Source organism: Galleria mellonella, unplaced genomic scaffold, assembly GCF_026898425.1.
Source record: "Galleria mellonella isolate WM207_F2 unplaced genomic scaffold, CSIRO_AGI_GalMel_v1 utg19, whole genome shotgun sequence".
NCBI classification, from domain to species: domain Eukaryota; kingdom Metazoa; phylum Arthropoda; class Insecta; order Lepidoptera; family Pyralidae; genus Galleria; species Galleria mellonella.
In genome coordinates, this window is record NW_026442028.1 from 2,875,798 (window position 1) to 2,896,112 (window position 20,315).

Here is a 20,315-nt window from a genome sequence, read left to right on the forward strand (position 1 = left end):
TTAAGAAGATTACTGCGTATTTTACTCTTTTTTTTCTGACGGCCATGCTCGTAAAATATCAACGATGAATGCTTCATCTACTTCACCACGTGACCTTAAACCCTGTACATATGAGTTCAGTATGAAATCAAGTCCACAGGTATCAAGCAGTCTCTTGTTTTTCCGTTTCTTTGTACTCTCTGAACTGTCATCGTATCTTTTAGAAGGTCTTCCTCTTTTCTCTGTCAAAGTAGAAGGTTCAGGTTCGCATGTAGTTTTTTCTAGATTTACAGTGAAAATGACATTAAACCAATTGCTATTTTGATTTAAAAACTGTTCTTTCTTTCGACCACATTTCGTATAGCGTTGACGAAACTGAGTTATGAAGGACTTCTAAATACTTGCGATAATTTTTGCTATATTCGCATCTGAAGATTCGGTAATATTATTTCGTACATAGTTTGAGATATAATCACTATAATTTGTATCACTTTCAACAATAAGAGACTTAAGTCGCGTCCGGTACACGAGACTTCACTCATTGCGGAGAGATAAGTAATTAACAATTGTTTAGAAATGACAAATGCTTATAAAGAACTGTAATATTTCATATGTAAATGCACTATTTTATACTTAATAATGATCATAGACGTGTGCAAAATTACTTGATTTAAAAAATTCATCATTATGTGGTTATGCGGTAAAGAATAGGTCTGTATGGAAATGGGAACTAAATACTGTGTGAAATACTTGTTAAAAGTAACGTAAAAGATAAAATATAAAGTAATAATTGAGACAAAAGTATTTTTTTGAGTGTCCAGACAGAGAATCTCAAATAAAGAAAAAAATCTTAATATACGTACTTAGAAAAAAACATTCTCACCATGATATTATACTAGATTTAAATATATTACGCAGTAAAACTGCAAAAAAAAATCTTTTGCCCTCAAATTACATTATATTTCCTAATAAATTAAACCAAAATCAGAACTTCGGCAAGCTTCGGCAACTGTCAAATCTCCAATTGAAAGTTTTAGAAAAGAAAATAATACATATAACGATATATGGATCTTTGGTTAAGTAATATTGTACTAAACTAAATATATTTTTATTTTATAGTAAAGTACACATTCTAAGCATTTTAAAATGGTATCACACTATATGACTTCTATTGTTTTGATACTATAAAATTATACCAAACGAAATTTAAGTTTCATAATTATTTTTGTATTTTTTTCATTCCTTGACTTTAGATGCTCTGTTCTATGAAGTATGAATAGTGATAGATTTGAATCATACTTATAATGATAGAGTAACTCTTTAACTACAATTTGAGGTATTATACATGCATATCCACAGAGTTTTAGAAAAAGTATTTATGAGATGGCTTTCTTAGGCGAGTTCCCACTGTGCATCGTGATGAATACACTTGAAATTCAGCTCGATGGTTTCCAGAGGCGACCACAGGAAAGTCGACTTTTTTTTTTTACAACACAGGGGGCAAACGAGCATGCGGCTCACCTGATGGTAAGTGACTACCGCCGCCCATGATCACCCACAACACCAGCGGCATTGCAGGTGTGCTGCCGGCCTTTTAAAAAGGAATATACTCTTTTCTTGAAGGTTATGTTGTCGTATCGGTTCGGAAATACTGCTGCTGGAAGTTGATTCCAAAGAATGGTTGTGCGTGGAAGAAAGTGCCTTGAAAAACACACGGTGGAAGACCGCCACTCGTCCAGATGATTGGGATGAAACTTTAGTTTGTGGCGGGTTGTACGGTGGTGAAAATCAGCAGCAGACTTGATTGGGTATATTGCTAGCAACCAGAATCTTAGTCTCCATTACTAACAGTCACTTCTTCCCTTAATGCTCATGTCTATAGGTATAAAAAGCAATAGAACAATAAATTAAAGTTAATATAAAATTCCTTAAATACTAATAACAATTAAAAGTAATCTCCCAACGCACCACACCGAGGCAGCGTACCCAAGATACTGGCAGCATTACCTCTTTGGATTGCCAAACTTATCTTTTGGGCAAAGTGGCGCGCTGCGATCGTCCGTAGGTATAAATAATTTCTGAGATTGAAGCAGATTAGTTGGCCCTGACGGATTTTACTGTCCTGTTTTTATTTTCACCTACTCCTATCATCCCTCACTGGTGGCCCACAAGCATATACCAATGGTGCAGGCGAGAAACTATTCTATGTTCATCCAGAGGGAGACTTTGTACAAGTCGTTTCATTCATGTTTCCACCGTGAAGCAGTTGTGTTAACTTTGTTTTGGTTTGAAGGGTGGGATATGGCAGTGAATTTACAGGGCACAGAAGAATAACAACTTATTCCTCAGGAATGGCAACACATGGAAGGTATCCTGGACGAAACAACATACTCTGTTATGTTCACGATACTGCTCATGTGTATAGGCGACGATTACCACTTTCCATCAGGTGGGCCGTCAGCTTGTTTGCCATTCTAAGTTGTATAAAAAAAACCTACTGGTTAGCTGATAGAGAATGTGATATGACATTAAGCTCGCCACTTGCACAAATTATTATTGTGTAATATTGAATAAATAAATAAATAAATAATAGATCCTCACTAGTATTGTACGGTATATTGACATTGTATAGTTCCGTAATAAACGCTATTAAAAAGACCTACTTACAGAGCGAGGTGTTAACTATACAGAACTCCGAAGTACAACTATGTGATAATCAAAGTAATAAACATAGTGACCATATGCAACCTTGAGTTGGTTGTCGAATTCAGCGTGACGTTCTTTGGTTGTTAAAGATTTGAATTGTGTTGTTTCATAGTGTTGTAACAGGTTAAAGAACTCTTATCAATCCCATTCTTGATTTTTACACTATGTTTAGGTTTAATAATAATATGTAGGTGTTTATTTATTTATTCTTTATTGCACAATAAAACTTTGTACAAATGGCGAGCTTAACGCCATATGGCATTCTCTACTAGCCAACCATTAGGTAAAAACAGAAAGGGTATTAAGGGCAGATGTGGGGAGAAATATGTGACAATTATAGTAACATATTAAAACTATCGTACACAATACATAAGGAATGCGCATATAATACATAAACATTACTTTTAATAGATATGAAAACACTAATACATATTATATATATATATATATATATATATATATATATATATATATATATATATATATATATATATATAAACAACGAAACAACGATAAGCATTATGAGATACAGTAACTATTGAGTAACTTGTAATTAGAGCTGGTTTTATTGACTCAACAAATTAAATTAATAATTAAAAATTGGACTGGATGCTCTACAATATATATGTATATAATATACTTTCATAAAGCCGAAGAGCCTGATAAAGCAGACTATAAATTTAATATTCTTTATAAGTATCGTAATCAGCGTACTACTGTCTGGACAGGTATCATCCAAGAATCGAAATTAAATATGATCATCGACTTTTCGCTTCCAGTATAATAAGCCATACTACGTTATCGCTTCACTTAACCATAAGTTATGGGGAAGGGAAGAAACAGCGTCTAAAAGTTCAGTTTTTTTTTTAATTGGCATTAAAAAAATGGAGCTGTATTAGCAAACAAGCATACGGTCCACCGGATGGTAAGAGTTTACCGAAGCCTATGAACGCCTGCATTACCAGGGGCGTTACACACGTGTTGCTGTCACGCCCTATTGCTAGCAATATACCCCATCGTGTTTCCCCTGGACAAAATCCGTCACGACGAGCTCATCCTGATCGTTTCAATTTCTAGTGGTGTCTTGCCATAGTAGACCGTTTTTTTAATGGGTGATAATGGAATGGTAACCCCACAGGTGCTATCGGTATACACTGGCACAAGTGAAGGATGATAGGTGAGGATGAAGTAGGTCAGTTAGCCCATCGTGACGAATTCAACAAGAATTGTTCACGATGGTTTCCAGGGGGAACCACGTGGAGGTCGACCTAATAGGGCATATTGCTGGCAATGGGGCTATCAAACTCCGTTGCTAATAATCCCTTTCCCCCCATTGTAGACCGTTAGCAAAGGTGAGAGTAGCATTCCATTTTCACCCATTAAAAGTCCTTAAACATTTACCGTTAAGGTGTGACGATGATGCTACGTTATACCTCATTTAAATATACCTATGAGGGGCCCTTATGTTTGTCTGTTTGTTCAGCCGCGGCGCCAAGTGCGCTAGTTGCGCAACTGCGCATAAAATGTCGCAGAAAATTGGAACAGTGTATGTTATGCATATTTTGTGTACACCTAGCATTTTATAAAATAATGTTGACAGGAAAATATGCATTTTTATTATTCATTTATGTTCGTTTCGATTGTGAAATCAAGAAACGCTTAGCTTCGTGTTTTAATTATTAACTAGTCTTTACCTTCAACTTTGTTCATCTGACGGCAATATATTTGCTGTGTGTATGTGTGTAATATGTGCTCAGAGGAATTATTCAATATGATGCCTACGGCCACTTTCTGTCATCGTACGGCTCGCCATCGACAGGGAATTCTCCCTAATATCTTACAGCCTAAATGGTCGCGTACAACGCGGTTTCAGAGATGTTTTCTCCCACGAACACTCAGGTTATGGAATGAGCTCCCTGCCGAGGTTTTCCCAAGAGACTACAGCATGGGGTTCTTCAAAAGGGGGTAAAGAGGTTTCTTCAGGGTCGGCAATGCGCGCTTAATACCTCTGGTATTGCAGGCGTTCATAGGCTACGGTAACCGCTTACCATCAGGTGAGCCACATGCTGTTATAAAAAAAAAGTCGAGTTCTTACCATCCGCAGTCTAAATTATAGTTACATATAAAATTTTATGAGGATCAGTTCAGTCGTTAACATAACTAATAGAGTCTAATTCAAATTTAGGTATAATATTTGTATTATAAAAATAATGATACTAAGCTAATTAAGACCATAGCAACGCGATATCCTCGTCAAGTCCGACCGATTCTGATGATTCTTTTTGCAAACGATATGGTTTACTCCCGTTTTGATTCCATGTTATTTGTGTCACGATTAAAGTAGCTGTTTGTTTGCGCAGTAAAATGTACTTGCCTATCAACCACTATCAACTTGTAGAAAAAATAAATTAAATTTTGAATAATTCTATTCCTGTTTGATTTCATCCTTATGACCTTGAAGAACGTATAGACAAATAATATTAATAATTTTAAACAGGTATATTTTGCATATCATATAATGGCGGCATAAATCAAAGTGTCAATATATATGTACATTGTCAAAATTACCATGACCAAAACTGTTTCCTGTAAACGTGATGGGAATCGAACCCATTGTTCTAATAGTTAAGATATACACTAATGTGTCAATGTATCTATCAACAACACCATAAAATTGTTATTTTATTATTAGATAACAGATTCCATAATGCGCAGGGTTGGCACAACGATTTTTTTGTGTTCATTTAATATAATTTGATTTTATATACATATAAAAATGTAGACTTCATAATTTTCAGAACGAATTATAGTTATATATATATATATATATATATATATATATATATATATATATATATATATATATATATATATATATATATATATATATATATATATATATATATATATATATATATATATATATATATATATATATATATATATACATATACATTCTCAGTTATGTCCGTAGTCTATGGACGACAGTTACCATTTTCCTTCAGGTGGGGCGTCAGCCTTGTTTACATTCTAAATTGCATAAATATATATATACAGACTGATTTAATCACTGAAATGTAATATTAATATTCTTAGACACAAACTACACTAGCACACTTCTATACAAGAAGCAATACAATAAAGAATCATGATTTTTGTATGCATACACAAACAAAGACAATGCAGTCTCATCAAATATTAACTCAACGTGAGGTCAAAGGAGTCAAAACTGTGTAAAATTTAAATGCATACAAGCAATAATATTTTCTATAAATATACTGTTATAGTCTATATTCAGAAATGTGTACAAATACGATACGAAATTTCCGTCTGATAACAACAGTAGTTTTCAATAAGTGAGAAATATGTTTTTAAAAAATCTGATTAAGAGATACTCGAGACTATTTAAGTGGAAATATCTAGTATTTTACTGAGTTATTTTATTTAGTTTACTGAGTTTTTTGTATTTATGAGACGAAGGTTATGACTAGTTATGAGTTTTCTATTCTTTAACATTAAAAACTAAATAAATAAATAAAAAAACTAAATAGATAGATAAATTATTTGTTTGCATCAAGAGATACTAAATGAAAATAGTAACAAAAAAAAACTATATTTTAACATAAGGGTAATAGGTATACACAAACTTTTTATATATTTATATGAAACACTGTTTTTAATTAATATGTTTATTTTTAATTAATCTACAAACAAAAAACTCTCAAGTGGCATTATTTTTAATATTTTTTTTTAACTTGTAGTCATATAACGCTAGTGTTAGATAAAACCATAATGATACATAAAAATAAACTAAATAATAAAATAAATAAAAATAAATTAAGAGCGCTAATGTTAAAGGTTCTTAATTAAATTTTACATTCTTAATTGTGCATTCAGAGATCTTATAAACTGTTTATAATAAAATTTTATTACCTTTATTTATGAGTAGTTAGTTACCTTAAGTATGTTTCCATTTCATAAACAATTTGTATTAATTATATAGATATAAATATATAAGTTGCAGTATGGGTCCGGCATAGAATGGGCCACCCCTTTCTGTCCGGTGGCTGTATAAGAAGCAGCTGAAGGAATTTAACTGTCGAGAAATGGGCAGCAGCGTCCATCTCAAAACATCATCAAAGTCTAATTGACGTCCAACCCTTGTGACAACTGTTAGTAATAGGTGATACATAAAATTAAGAAACATGTGGCATAGACTACTAGAGGGAGACATTGTACAAAAGTCGATTGCTTGGATACCTCTGTCTCATTCGTGTTTCTACTGTAAAGCAATTGTGTTTGCATGGCTGTTTGAAGGGTGGGATATGGCGTGAATTTACAAAGTACAGAGGAATAACATCTGAGTCCTCAGGAATGGCAATGCATGGGGGATATCATGGGCGAAACTTTATACTCTGTTATGTCCATGGTACTGCTCATGTCTATAGGCGACACTTTCCATCAGGTAGGCTGTCAGCTTGTTTGCCATTCTAAGTTGTATAAAAAAAAAGACTATATTATGAACAAACAAATGGCATAGACTATGTTAGAAAAGAATTATGTATATCAAAAATTCTTCTTTGACTCGTGTTTTAGTGAAACTGTTTAGTTTATTAATAGAATGCTCCCTAAAAAGCACGCTAATGATGTAGATTTCATCCTATATAAGGTGCAATTTCAATCAAATTCATTTTGAAGCGACGATGAAATATGTTTTTGCGCTCTGAAACATTCGTATTCCAGCAAGGCAGCAGACATAGCATGACTAATGTAATCCAAATTAAATTCCCCAGATAAAGGCTTTGCGTCAGTTGGAAACGCCCGCCGTGTTGTATGGGGGTGAATATGAACTATGTATAATTAGTTATTAACATGACAGTGGTGTTAATTTTATATATTCATTTATATTTTTGCACACATTAGAATGTGTCTACAGGGCGGACTTAATGCCTGATGGTATTCTCTACCAGTCAACCGTTACGCTAAACAGAAAGAGAGTAAATGGCGATGTATTGGGCTAGCAAAATCAATTTGTAATTAAAATAAATATTTGGATGTAAAAACTCAGTAATAGTAAATAATCTCATTAATCTCTTAATTTTTCATTATTCTCATTCGTCATTATTATCATCATCATTAATCTCTTATTAATAATCAATAACTCAGTAATAATAAGTATCTGTAATATTACTATTACTAATATTAATATTTTACAATAAAATAATACTAATAATAATAATTCACAGTCAACGTCCAAAAAGACTTTATTAAAATAATGAATTTTTTTTTTCTTTGAGAATAAAAATATATGGTGTTCCCGCCTGAACCTGAAGTTTATGCTGGTGATGTAACAGTGAAGGATGATAGGTGAGATTAAGTCAGTTGGCCCATCGTAAAGAAGTCATCAGGACCTATTCATGGATTAATCAATGCGTGGATGTTGGTCTGACAGGATATATTACTAGGAATGGGACCCTTATGGGGATAATTGGCTGATATTATGATGATGATGAAGTAGCTAATGTTAATGTATGCGTCCTTTTGCTTATTACATCCTTTGTTCTTCATTACTATCGAAGTATTTTTTTTTTGTTGAATTCTAGTTTGTTTTTTGATTTGCTTAAATTTATGATTGTAACTTATTACTGATCAATGATAATAATGAAACATTTGTGCCAACCCTATTGAGTTTTTAGGCAACACTATTGCACTCTCTGTACATTGAATATGTGTAGACATTGCACTTATTGCATACTACACAAATAATAATGATAAACAATAATTTAATTTAACCTCACAAATGGACTTTAATGAGGCAATAAAAATGAGCGATCAGCATATTGTCAATGGAATAAATACACTTTGTACTCATGTTTATATTCTAGTCAGATGCAATTGATTTGAAATGCTAATATATAAAAATTGTGTAGCTTGCAGTTATGGTCTTACGATTGATAAATAGGTTTTAAGAATCTTTTATTGGAGACATTTTAGACAGAAATTTGTAAATGAAAGTCAAATATTTAATTTTAAAAAATTTGACACTCTGAACAAATATTTATAAAATTTATTATTATATATAGTAGTATAGTAGTAGTATTTTTTATAGTATTTATATAATATATTTTTAAAAAATCGTTATGAAAATTGGTTCAGAACTGACAATGAAAGCCATCTGTTTGATGAAGCTCTTAAAAACAATATTTAATTATTAACACTAGATAAAAAAAATAAAATTTTTCGGAATTAAAAAGTGGCAACCCTACACGACAGGAAGGAGAGCCATTTAAAAATGGCGCTTGCGTTCGTCTGGACGTCGTCTGCGCAACAGCGTATTCCGTGCGCATCCAGTCTTTCCGCCGGCGCGCGCGCAATGTCAACAAACTCTTTGGCCGGTTGGAATGCGCTGGTGCATTGTTCTAATGTACGTTCCTGTAGGCTGTCGTCTATGACGTCACAGGAAGAAAGGCATGTTGCAAAAAGTTAATAATAATTTGAAGCAGTTAGCAGTAGAAGTTATTAATTTGCTAATGTTTGAACACTTAAATTGTGAATTACAACTTTCACAGATTACATTTTGAAAAGAATACATTTGCAAGTAATATTTTTTAAAATTCGAATACGCTGAATGAAAAATGTTGTTCAGTTTTATAAAAATTATCACAAGATTTTCGTTTGGTATATACTAAATCTATATTACACGAGAAATTTGCTTCGCAAATTATATTTATTCGTATATCTCTCCTTTTAATTTGCTCCGCAAACATAGCTATAGACTAGTGATCTTACTACCTTATTTTAGTTCCGCAAAAAAGAGCAATTTAATATTTACAAGACAAAAGAGTAAACCTTACTTATTGCAAAAAAAAAAAAAATATCAAAATCAATTCAGAATTAGTGACAAAAAATACCTACACACAAAATACAGATAAATGGAAACCTTTCCTCCTTTAGAAGACGCGTAATAAAAATAAAAACCTCCACATACTTATTTCATCATAAAAGTACTCAGTACTAATAAACCAGAGGGAGACTTTGTACAAAAATCGATTGCTTGGGTACCTCTGTCCCATTCGTGTTTCAATCGTGAAGCAGTTGTGTTTGCATGGCTGTGTTTCGGTTTGAAGGGTGGGATGTGGCGTGAATTTACTGGGTACAAAGGAATAATATCCGAGTCCTCAGGAATGGCAACGCATGGGGGGTATCATGGGCGAAACAGTATACTCTGTTATGTCCATGGTACTTACTGCTCATGTCTATAGGCGACGGTTACCACTTTCCATCAGGTGGGCCGTCAGCTTGTTTGCCATTCTAAGCTGTATAAAAAAAAATCTTAACTAATATTACTTAATGGACACGAACGTTGCCTTGTTCTGTAGGAAACGCAAATATTTAAAACATCAAATATTTCACACAGACGAATGAGATAACAGACAAGGGCCTATTCACACACATCGACGAATAATTTTTCCGGGTCGTGAATTCATTCGTTTTTTTTTTTTTCTTTACTCTTTTGATTGAAACCTTTTTTCTACTTACTTTGAAAATTCTCTTCGTTTTCCGACGCGTTGATTTCGTGCTGTGTCCCTATTCTTTTTTCCGTTGATCTTAAATAAGGAAATACCTTAAATATTATATTTTATTGTCATTTGAAGTTGTCATCTGTCATTCTGATCTGTAATAGAAAAGTTTATTAATTTTTTTATGCAACTTAGAATGGCAAACAAGTTGGCAGCTCACCTGATAGAATATGCTACCTGTCGCCTATAAATAAATAGTATAATGGAAATGACAAAGTATAGTACAGGAAGTCAGTGGATGAAGATGGCTCAGGACCATTCTTTATGGCAGTCTATGGGGGAGGCTTGTGTTCAGCAGTGGACGGATAATGGCTGAGATGATAATGATTATGTCGACCATGATATATAAAAGATGTTTCTATAATTATTGCGTAATGATGAAATATCTTTTATAAAAATAAAATTGTAAAATTTCAATAGTGGTGTAATTTTTTTAATCCCACAATAATAAATATTGTGGGTGTGTGGAATATGATTTTCATTTTTCAATAATATTTATATGAAAATTTTTCAATTAAGAAAATTACCATATCTCTAAATATAATATGTGTTTCACGATTTTGTGTTTTCCTTGCGATTGTAATAACTAAAGAGTCTTTCTTCTGCCCTGAGTCGAAATATCCAGCTTGACAAAATATAATTATGTGGAAACGTGCATGGATACATGCCAAGCCATGGATGTCGAGATCAGCAGTAGAACAAAATATATTGTGTCGTGTCTGGTGACCCAATTACAATGGATTTTATATTTATTTCATATTTTAGCAAATAGTTTAGTTATAATAATAAATAATAAAATAACAATAAAAAAATTACCTAAAAACGTTAATGATTTGTGTTGATACTATAAAATCGTCGTACTTACGTATGTACATGTGTATGTACATTTATAAATTTTCTTATTATGTAGGAAATAAGGTAAAAGTTGATTAGAATATTGCAATGTGTACCAAGAGAAACAACAAGATCTTCAAAGAGAAGTATTTAATTGCTGTCCAAGGTACACCAGTCTATAGCCTACGGTTCCTCTGTGAGGTTACTTGGAGAATAGAGCACACGCGGAAGTTTTCTAAACTTCACTCCTATTAAAAGGATCATCCTAAACTAACTCATCTCTATCCATTGACTTCCTTCATTACGGTTTATAAGTAAACTACTTCATATCCCTAAGTAATTATCTTACACTGCATTTTTCTACACAGAATTGCTATCTAAGAACACAAGCTGAACGATTCTTGGGATTATGTGGTCGGTTCCTTGCTACATCAGCTTTCTCATCTTTTAGACTATATTGGATACTATAATTCTACAGATATCCTTGTTTCGAATTCCGTTATAGAAACGGTAGCTCGCTGAATAAAATTATGCTTCGATTCCGTACATCACTGTATGTTATCTTCCACAGGACCTTCATTCAGTCCTACATATTAAAATAAATCTAGAAGAAGAAGTAGGCAGCAAAAACCGTATCTCAAAGGCCTGTATGCATATTGTAAACGTCCTCTTGCTCCGAAACTATGAGAATGTAGTAAGATGTGACACGGAAAAAAGATTTGATCTATCCACTTTCATAATTCGAATGTACATAACCACCAATTGAATGTTAACAAAACTACTGCGTTGAAAGATTGTTTTTTTTTTTTTTATACGACTTAGAATGGCAAACAAGCTGACGGCCCACCTGATGGAAAGTGGTAACCGTCGCCTATAGACATGAACAGTACCATGGACATAACAGAGTGTACTGTTTCGCCCATGATACCCCCCACGCGTTGCCATTCCTGAGGACTCAGGTGTTATTCCTCTGTACCCTGTAAATTCACGCCATATCCCACCCTTCAAACCGAAACACAGCCATACAAACACAACTGCTTCACGGTAGAAACACGAATGGGACAGAGGTACCTAAGCAATCGACTTTTGTACAAAGTCTCCCTCTGTACGATACTAGTACTATAATGTGACATAAGATAGAGCAGTGAGATAATTTTTAAACCATTTAAACAACTTTAGTAAATAAATGTCATATTATCTCATTTTTTCCTGACACTCGACTCAATTTAGCCTCGCATTACCATATAATATAACGAGATAAAAACATTACCAATGTCAATTGACACTGAATTCAAATAATACATTTTTAATATTTGAATTGTCTTCCATGTCAGCCAGTGACTGGGTGTACCATTTAATGCACCAGCTGTGCTAACTACAATTTAACATTGACTAAATCATTAATTCTTTTGTGATGGGTATTGTACTCGTCGTCAACGGAGCGTAGGAATTTTCTAAGATCTATAATGTGGTTATAGGTACAACTTTATGACCTCCTCACGTCGTCTTCATCATTGGGTCATGGTTGTGATTATCTCACAGAATAAATAACCTGTTAATGTTTTTGGCGGTTTGGAAAATATAGTTTTCAGAGATGTGTGGATTTAGTTTGACGAATTTGTAGTACTTTTTTTTTATACCACTGAGGTGGCAAACAAGCATACAGCCCACCTGATGGTAAGTGGTTACCGTAGCCTACGAACATCTGCAATACCAGAGGTATTACGCGTAGTACTGCACTCTTTTGGACTTTTTCCACCCATCCAAAAGTTATCATTATCTTTTATCATTATCTTATAAGAAATGTGCTTTGTTTCCTTTTTCTATTGGTGCAATCTCATAGCGAAGGTGACGATCATTATGGTTATATTAATTTTCTCCACTCCTGTCCTGAAAGGTTTTTAACCAAAGAGTTCAGCGTCTGCCTGATCTGAGACGATCCTAGATTATAAATTTTATGACTTGCAGAAGATTATAATTTTTATTTGGCATTGTGTCCTAGACACAATTTGCAGTGGATTATGGTGTTTCATATTTCTGTATTTTTGTCTTCTTTGGATTTTATTCTCTTAGTCATCTCTTACTCCATTCTGAGAATGAGAAGAAAAGAAGTATATCACATTATATTCTTATTTCCTTATTGGAAGAATAGGAGTGATTTAGTAATGAGTTATTTGATTTCTCATTATAACTGTCAAATCATGTAAAATGGCCGTATTTATTTATGCAACTTAGAATGATAAATACACTCACCAGATGGCCCTTGCCTGTGTTAAGCATTGCGAAGTTGGAAATGAAAAAGAAACTAAACTATTCAATTGCACAATAGAGTAGATCATACTTTGCATATACGTATGAAGATCCAAGCTAGCTTGGGAAGTGAACTGTCAGTTTATTCACGTACTTGTACTTACATAATTAACTTCTTGTATTTGTATCTATAGTTATGATCTTAATTAAGGCCCAGTCACGCTGTATTAATACGATTAATGATTACTTCCACGTTAAAACAGTTTTTTGGTTCGCTGGCTTCCCAAAGTTGGCTCCAGTGAATAGAGGATGAAATAGTTTTAATACACTTGTATCAAATAACAAAAACCTTTCGTTGTCGACGCGACAAGTGTTTATTAAATGTTTATTATTTTTTAATTATTGAGATAATTTTTGACATTTGTATTCACAATTCTTACGAATAATGTTGTAAAAGTTACTAAACATTTTTGGATCTTTCATCTGACAATCATGCTTACTTATGAACAGATTTGAAAAAGATATTTTGTAACTAAAGAATATCAAATAAAAAGGCCATTTATTTGTTTCTCGAGCTAATTAATCCTGTATTAGATCTTGGAGTCCTGTTCATGTGTATATTATGGTCACCACAGTCACGCTTGGCAGGTGGATTAACAACCGCAGTTAGACTTTGGAGATGTTTAAAAAAAGACGCTGCTTCCCATCCCTCGACCAGCTTCCCTTAGTCGCCTCTTACGACACCCACGAGAAAAGAAAGGGTGGCCCATTCTTTCCCGGAACTACATGGCGCGACATTACCAGTATTATATGGGGAAGCCTTATGTTTAGCAGTTCAGCAGCCAGCTAACGGCTGATATGGTATGGTACAGCATTTGTAACTTACCACTTCTTTGTACAATTGTATTAAAAGCAAAAGACCATTAGATACACAAATATTAACGGTTTTCCAACATTAAGTCGAGACGTCTGCCGGACCAAGCGACGGCGTCATAAGGTAATATGCACGAGCACGCGATAAGCAACGTGGAAACGTCAGAAGTCTCTCATCGGAACATGTTCGTTATTTAAGATTTATTTTCGCGCGGCCACTTTGATCATTAAGAATTATAGTGTCTGGGTGCCGGTGTAATTTTTCTGCGCTTGCGCCTGTGCATTATTACTGTGACTAAATGTAAGTGTTGATATGTTTTTTAACTGACTTCGAAAAGGAGGTTTCTGTTCAATTCGAATCTCAATTCTGTTGTAATTATTTATATATATTTTTAATAACTTCATCAGTTCTAGTAAATTGATTTGGAAAATTCTATTTTTATCTGAAAGGTTATTTATAGATTGATCCCATAAAGATTTAACCAAAATTGATTCAAAAGTTCAGTTATTGGATTAAATAACTGGTTTAGTCACAATTGAAGTCGGTTTTTGTGGGACAATCTTTAGTTATATAAATCGATCTGGATGTCTTAATTATTAGTGTGAAAACTGTAAAGTCTCTTCGAATCTATGTTCTTTAATAACCTAGCATTCTAGGTTTTAGCAATGTAGACGTTACTAGGTATAAAGAAGAATTTAATAATCCTTCCTTAATAAATTTATTAACTTTCTACTGCTGGGAATGTGGGACAAGACAATGTAGGACAGAGTGGCTAATGTGGGACAGAGTGGCTCAGGAAAGACGAGAGTGGAAACGGTTGGAGGAGGCCTTTGCCAAATGGCAAACAGATCTTCAAAAAATAAGCAAGAAGCAATTATTAGATTAAGTTATTTTGTTATAAGTTTTTTAAATTTTATATTTATTTTAACGACAGTATTAAGTTGATCTGAATAAAGGCTATATTATTACTGCTGGGAATCCTATAACACGAGAATTCTAGTTTATTTATACCACAATGGTCAGTATGGGGTTTCAATTCCAATTTTCCTTTTCCATAGTATATTTTCATTAAACATGCAGCAGTATTACCGAACCGATACGACATCATAACCTTCAAGGAAAGAGCACACTCCTTTTTAAAGGCCGACAGCACACCTGCAATGCGTTTGGTGTTGCGTGTGATTATGGGCGGCGGTAGTCACTTACCAACAGGTGACCCGCATGCTCGTTTGCCCCTGTGTTATAAAAAAAGCAACACAATAAAATTAATCTGTAGAAATCCTTAATATAGGTATAAACAAATGTTCACCTTAATTGACTACATTGATCCCCGCAAAAGCCTACTAGCTGAAAATAACCTGGAATCCACAAGTGTTTACACAAAATAAATCTAAAAGTAAATTTCACCAAAATGTTTGTGCAAAGGAAAACATGCGGACGTTTGGCAAAAGCAATCTTGACATATCACGTATTTCAGAGCCTATATCCTGTGACAAGGGTAAACTGCAGACTGCATAGTATCTAGTGAGGTGTCGACTCAGGCTGACTCGAGTACTGACTCGCGTAGTGACTCGATTACTGTCTCGATTACATTGTTTTTTTACAGTATAGTAACACGCATGTTGTCACAGGGTAAGTAATCACAACCGTAGCAAAACAGTTACGGAATCAGAACTTATAAGTATGTGATTCTTCGATTTATAAATAACGTGGAACATAATTTAAAGGAATCCGTCGATTGTAAAAATATAAATTACAAAAAACTTATTTTTATTAGAATAATTCAACTCAGTACTAGTTACTATAATTGTTTATATACAAATAGTTTATATACAATTGGGAGAAGCCATTCATAATAAATTTCCTTCGTCTTTCTGAATGTAGTTTGTAAGTTAAAGTAATAAAATTTGTTTTATAGTAAATAAATAAAAAAAAAAGATATTCATCATTTAGGTATTCTTGAATATTCAAAAATTCGAAACAGAATTCGATTCAAAAAATTACTCGAATCTAATAAACTCCTCGAACGATTATCGAAATACTCGAATAAAACCGTCTACTCGGCACGTCACTAGACAGCAATGGATTTTATTTTTAGCGGAATAGGCCCCTTCATACACCGTGTTTATAGGAGTCATACATACATGAAGTAAAAAAAGAAGAATATTCCTATTTTTATATCAACGGAAATTAAATTGTGATAGTTGAGTCAATTTACGTATTCTGAATGTCAGGTGTTGTCAATGCTTCGAGCATAGTAAGTTTTAAATATTTTGTTAACCAATTTCAAAAAAGAATGTTATATGTTCGACTGTATATTTTTGTTATTTCTTTTTTACACGAATACCGAAAAAATAAGTGTAACGTTTTCAGCTTTCATGTATGTATGTATGTGAGTTTCTTTATTGCAACCATAACTTCAAAATGTCTAAACAATTTTTTTTTTATTTAATTATTAATTATTTATTTTAATTTGTGGAGCAAAGTGTACTTGTTCGGAGACTTTTTTTATACAACTTAGAATGGCAAACAAGCTGACGGAGCACCTGATAGAAAGTGGTTATAAATAGCTGATAGATTTTTGTTGTGTAATTACTATGCTTTGAGGTAAAATAAATTTGCTCGTAATATTTCGAAGATTTGCTGTAGTAATTATGATCCTATATGTTAATATAGTAGTACCATTATTATCATAATTAATAATTTGTATATCATATGATGGTGAAACATAGCAAACTACATTTCTAAAACATGAAACTTATAACTATACCTATGTTTGTGCAAATAAATGATGACGACTTAGAATAGCAAACAAGCTGACGGCGCACCTGATGGAAAGTGGTAACCGTCGCCTACAGACATGAGCAGTACCACGGACATAACAGAGTATACTGTTTCACCCATGATACCCCCCAATGCGTTGCCATTCCTGAGGACTCACGTGTTATTCCGCTGTACCCTGTAAATTCACGCCATATCCCACCCTTCAAACCGAAACACAGCCATGTAAACACAACTGCTTCACGGTAGAAACATGAATGGGACAGAGGTACCCAAGCAATCGACTTTTGTACAAAGTCTGAATTGGTGATTTATCGCTATCTGTCCACTGCTGAACATAGGCCATACTGTAGTATGTTAATACAAAATTAACTTTTTCATATTATTTCCTTTGTCCACGAGTTGATACGCATGGATTTCAGAAATAGAAAACCCCATGAAATAGATTGCTTCTAAATGGCCTATAAAGATAAAATATATATCTATAGCACATTAAGTTACACCTTCAGGAATACATTCGTAAAAACCGCATCCAATTGGATATAGTAGTTTTTGTGTGATACAAATGTGTAGAACAAACATACTATATATTGTTGTTTTCATCATCGTCATATCAGCTGTTAATCCTTCTTTGCATAACGGTGGAAATTTCCATCATAACATTGAATGCCCAAAAATTATATAAAAAAACAAGTTCACTTTAAGTTGATCGTGTTTTTTTTATGGTTTGCAGTATAGTATTTAAGGCATCACGTCCTCGCTATTGGATACGGGTGACGGAATGCCTATACAAGAGGGTACATGGTGGGCGCAGTTTAGACGCAATATTTGAGGAGCATTAGGAAGGTACTACGGGCGGATACTGCAACAAATGAGTATGTGGTCGCCCCCGGCGACCCCTGCTGTCTACCGGTACCCAATTCGAGGGACGATCGATCACCGGCCGTAAAAGATGACGCAGAGCGTCTATGAAAACACACCAATCATGTAGTTGCATTACAAGTTGATCATATCTGGATACCTTTTTAATGTCTATTGCAGAAAAAAAAACATAGCTGTCTGTAAATTTATTTTTTTAACCATTTTTCCTTTGATTTTGAACATGAATTATATCACTTTGATTTATTTCACCAATAAAAAAAATCATGTAAAGAATGCTTAACTGTTCATTGCTGAACATAGATCTTCTCCTTGGGGATTTTGCCAGTAGTTGCCAAGCTTGACTAGTGAGTTGGCAAACGCAGTTAGGTGTGTGGAAGGCATTGTTAGTAATGGGGTCTAAGCCTTATCAGATTGACTCCCACGCGGTTCCCCCTAGAATTCCACCATGGATATTTTTTGTGGAATTCGTCACGATAGGCTAACTGGCCTGATTGCATCGTCATCTATCATCATATCACAGGTGCCCCGCCGGCGTATACCGGTATCGTAGGCGAGGTTGCCATTCTTTTATCATCTATAAAAAAACCGCGGTTAAAGTTTGGTGATATTTTAATAGGGGTACTGCTGCCCATCCGTCGATCTTTAAATTCCTTTAATCGCCTCTTATAACATTCACGGGAAAGAAAGAGCATAGAACGGACCACCTATTCTATGCGGGGACATCATTGTTTTACAATTTGTGCAATGAGAGAGTCTCAGAACTATGGGACACGTGTTTCCAACGCACGAGACCTTCAATGGTACCTTTTTAGTAATATTAGAAATTTGACTGGTGGCTAAACATGTCGTATGCTAACGAAGGGTCACAGGTTCAATTGTGTCGAATGGGTATCGTCACCTCAGCTGTTGTTGCGTAGTATTTGTTAATTTGACAGAATATATTTTTAATGTAAATATATCTTATAGTTAAAGTACAATATGTCTATACCGGTAAAGAAAATTCAATAAAAAATAATAATAAATGTATATACCAAGCCGTCTGGCCAACCTAGAATAGGTTTATGCGGATTGACTCTTCTTATTTTTTTCTGCAACTTAGAATGGTAAACAAGCTGATAGCTCACCTGATGGAAAGTGGTAACCGTCGCCTATAGACATGAGCAATACCATGGACATAATAGACTATACTGTTTCGCCAACGATACTCTCCACGCGTTGTCATTCTCGAAGACTAACGTGTTTTTCCTTTTCACAGCCATCCCTTCAAACCGAAACACTGTCATTATTCAGCAAAGTCCCTCTCTTTTGCACTCTTGAGTTAATTTTCATTAAAATATCGTCATTAAATTTAATCACAAGTGTTTTATTACTTTAGTTAATGGTAATTAAAATCAGTTTCCAATAGGCGAAGGTCTTACCTCTAAATTTTTATACAATACAATATATGCATACCTCTGTTTGCCCTTATATTGTTTGTATTGTGTGAAGGCGATATGACAGTGAGATTACTGGGTATTTTGACACAGACTACAAAAATCAGGCACGCATTTGTGATGCAAGCATTATAAACTTCGGTTATAGCTTATTAAAAAAAATCTTTGGACTAGATCGGTTACTTTAGTTTTAGTAGTCAAGGAATGTGATACCGCGATACTAATTGCACTCGCAACGGCTCCTCGCACGTGTTCAGTGACAAAATTTGTTTGATTTCCGCGACAGCCGTGGGTGTAAACTGTGGAGACACTGTGCCAAGTAGGCCATTATGTCTCCACTGCTCTCTACTATATTCACAAACTATTTACCTCACACGTTATCCATTGAATTCTGTAGAAGAAGTACTCAAATAATATCGTTGTACTTAAGCACCAATGTATTATGTTGCAGAAATATGACCGCGCGATTTTTTTCCGACACGCATCTATATTTAGACGTTTCCATTGTTTTGTCTGTCACGAATTGTGCAACAGGCCATAAACGTTTCCTAGTATATGAAAATAGGGCGTTTAACGCGCTAATTGTTTCATAATATATGGTTGCATTGCACGAAAGATACACCGCTAATACAGAGCTGGGGCGATTTGTATCCGACGCGGACTAACGCTGGCTTGTCACTTCGAGGACAAATTGATCGTACATTAGTACAAAATGATTAATCCAAATGTTTGCATAATTTAGATAACTAATTTAGTTTGATAGTAACGTTATTAATTATCGAATTAATTGAACTATCCAAATTGTAAATAGGCTATCGGCGACTTCACTCGCGTATAATTTATTTTTATTACCACACGGAAAATATTAGTTGATAAGAATAAAAAGTAGTGTAAAATACTAAGTGTCTAAATTCATGACGATTGCTCTAGCTATAAAAGCCTAGAAGCAACAGACTTACTTTGACCTTTCTAATACTGAAAGAATTGTAGTTACAA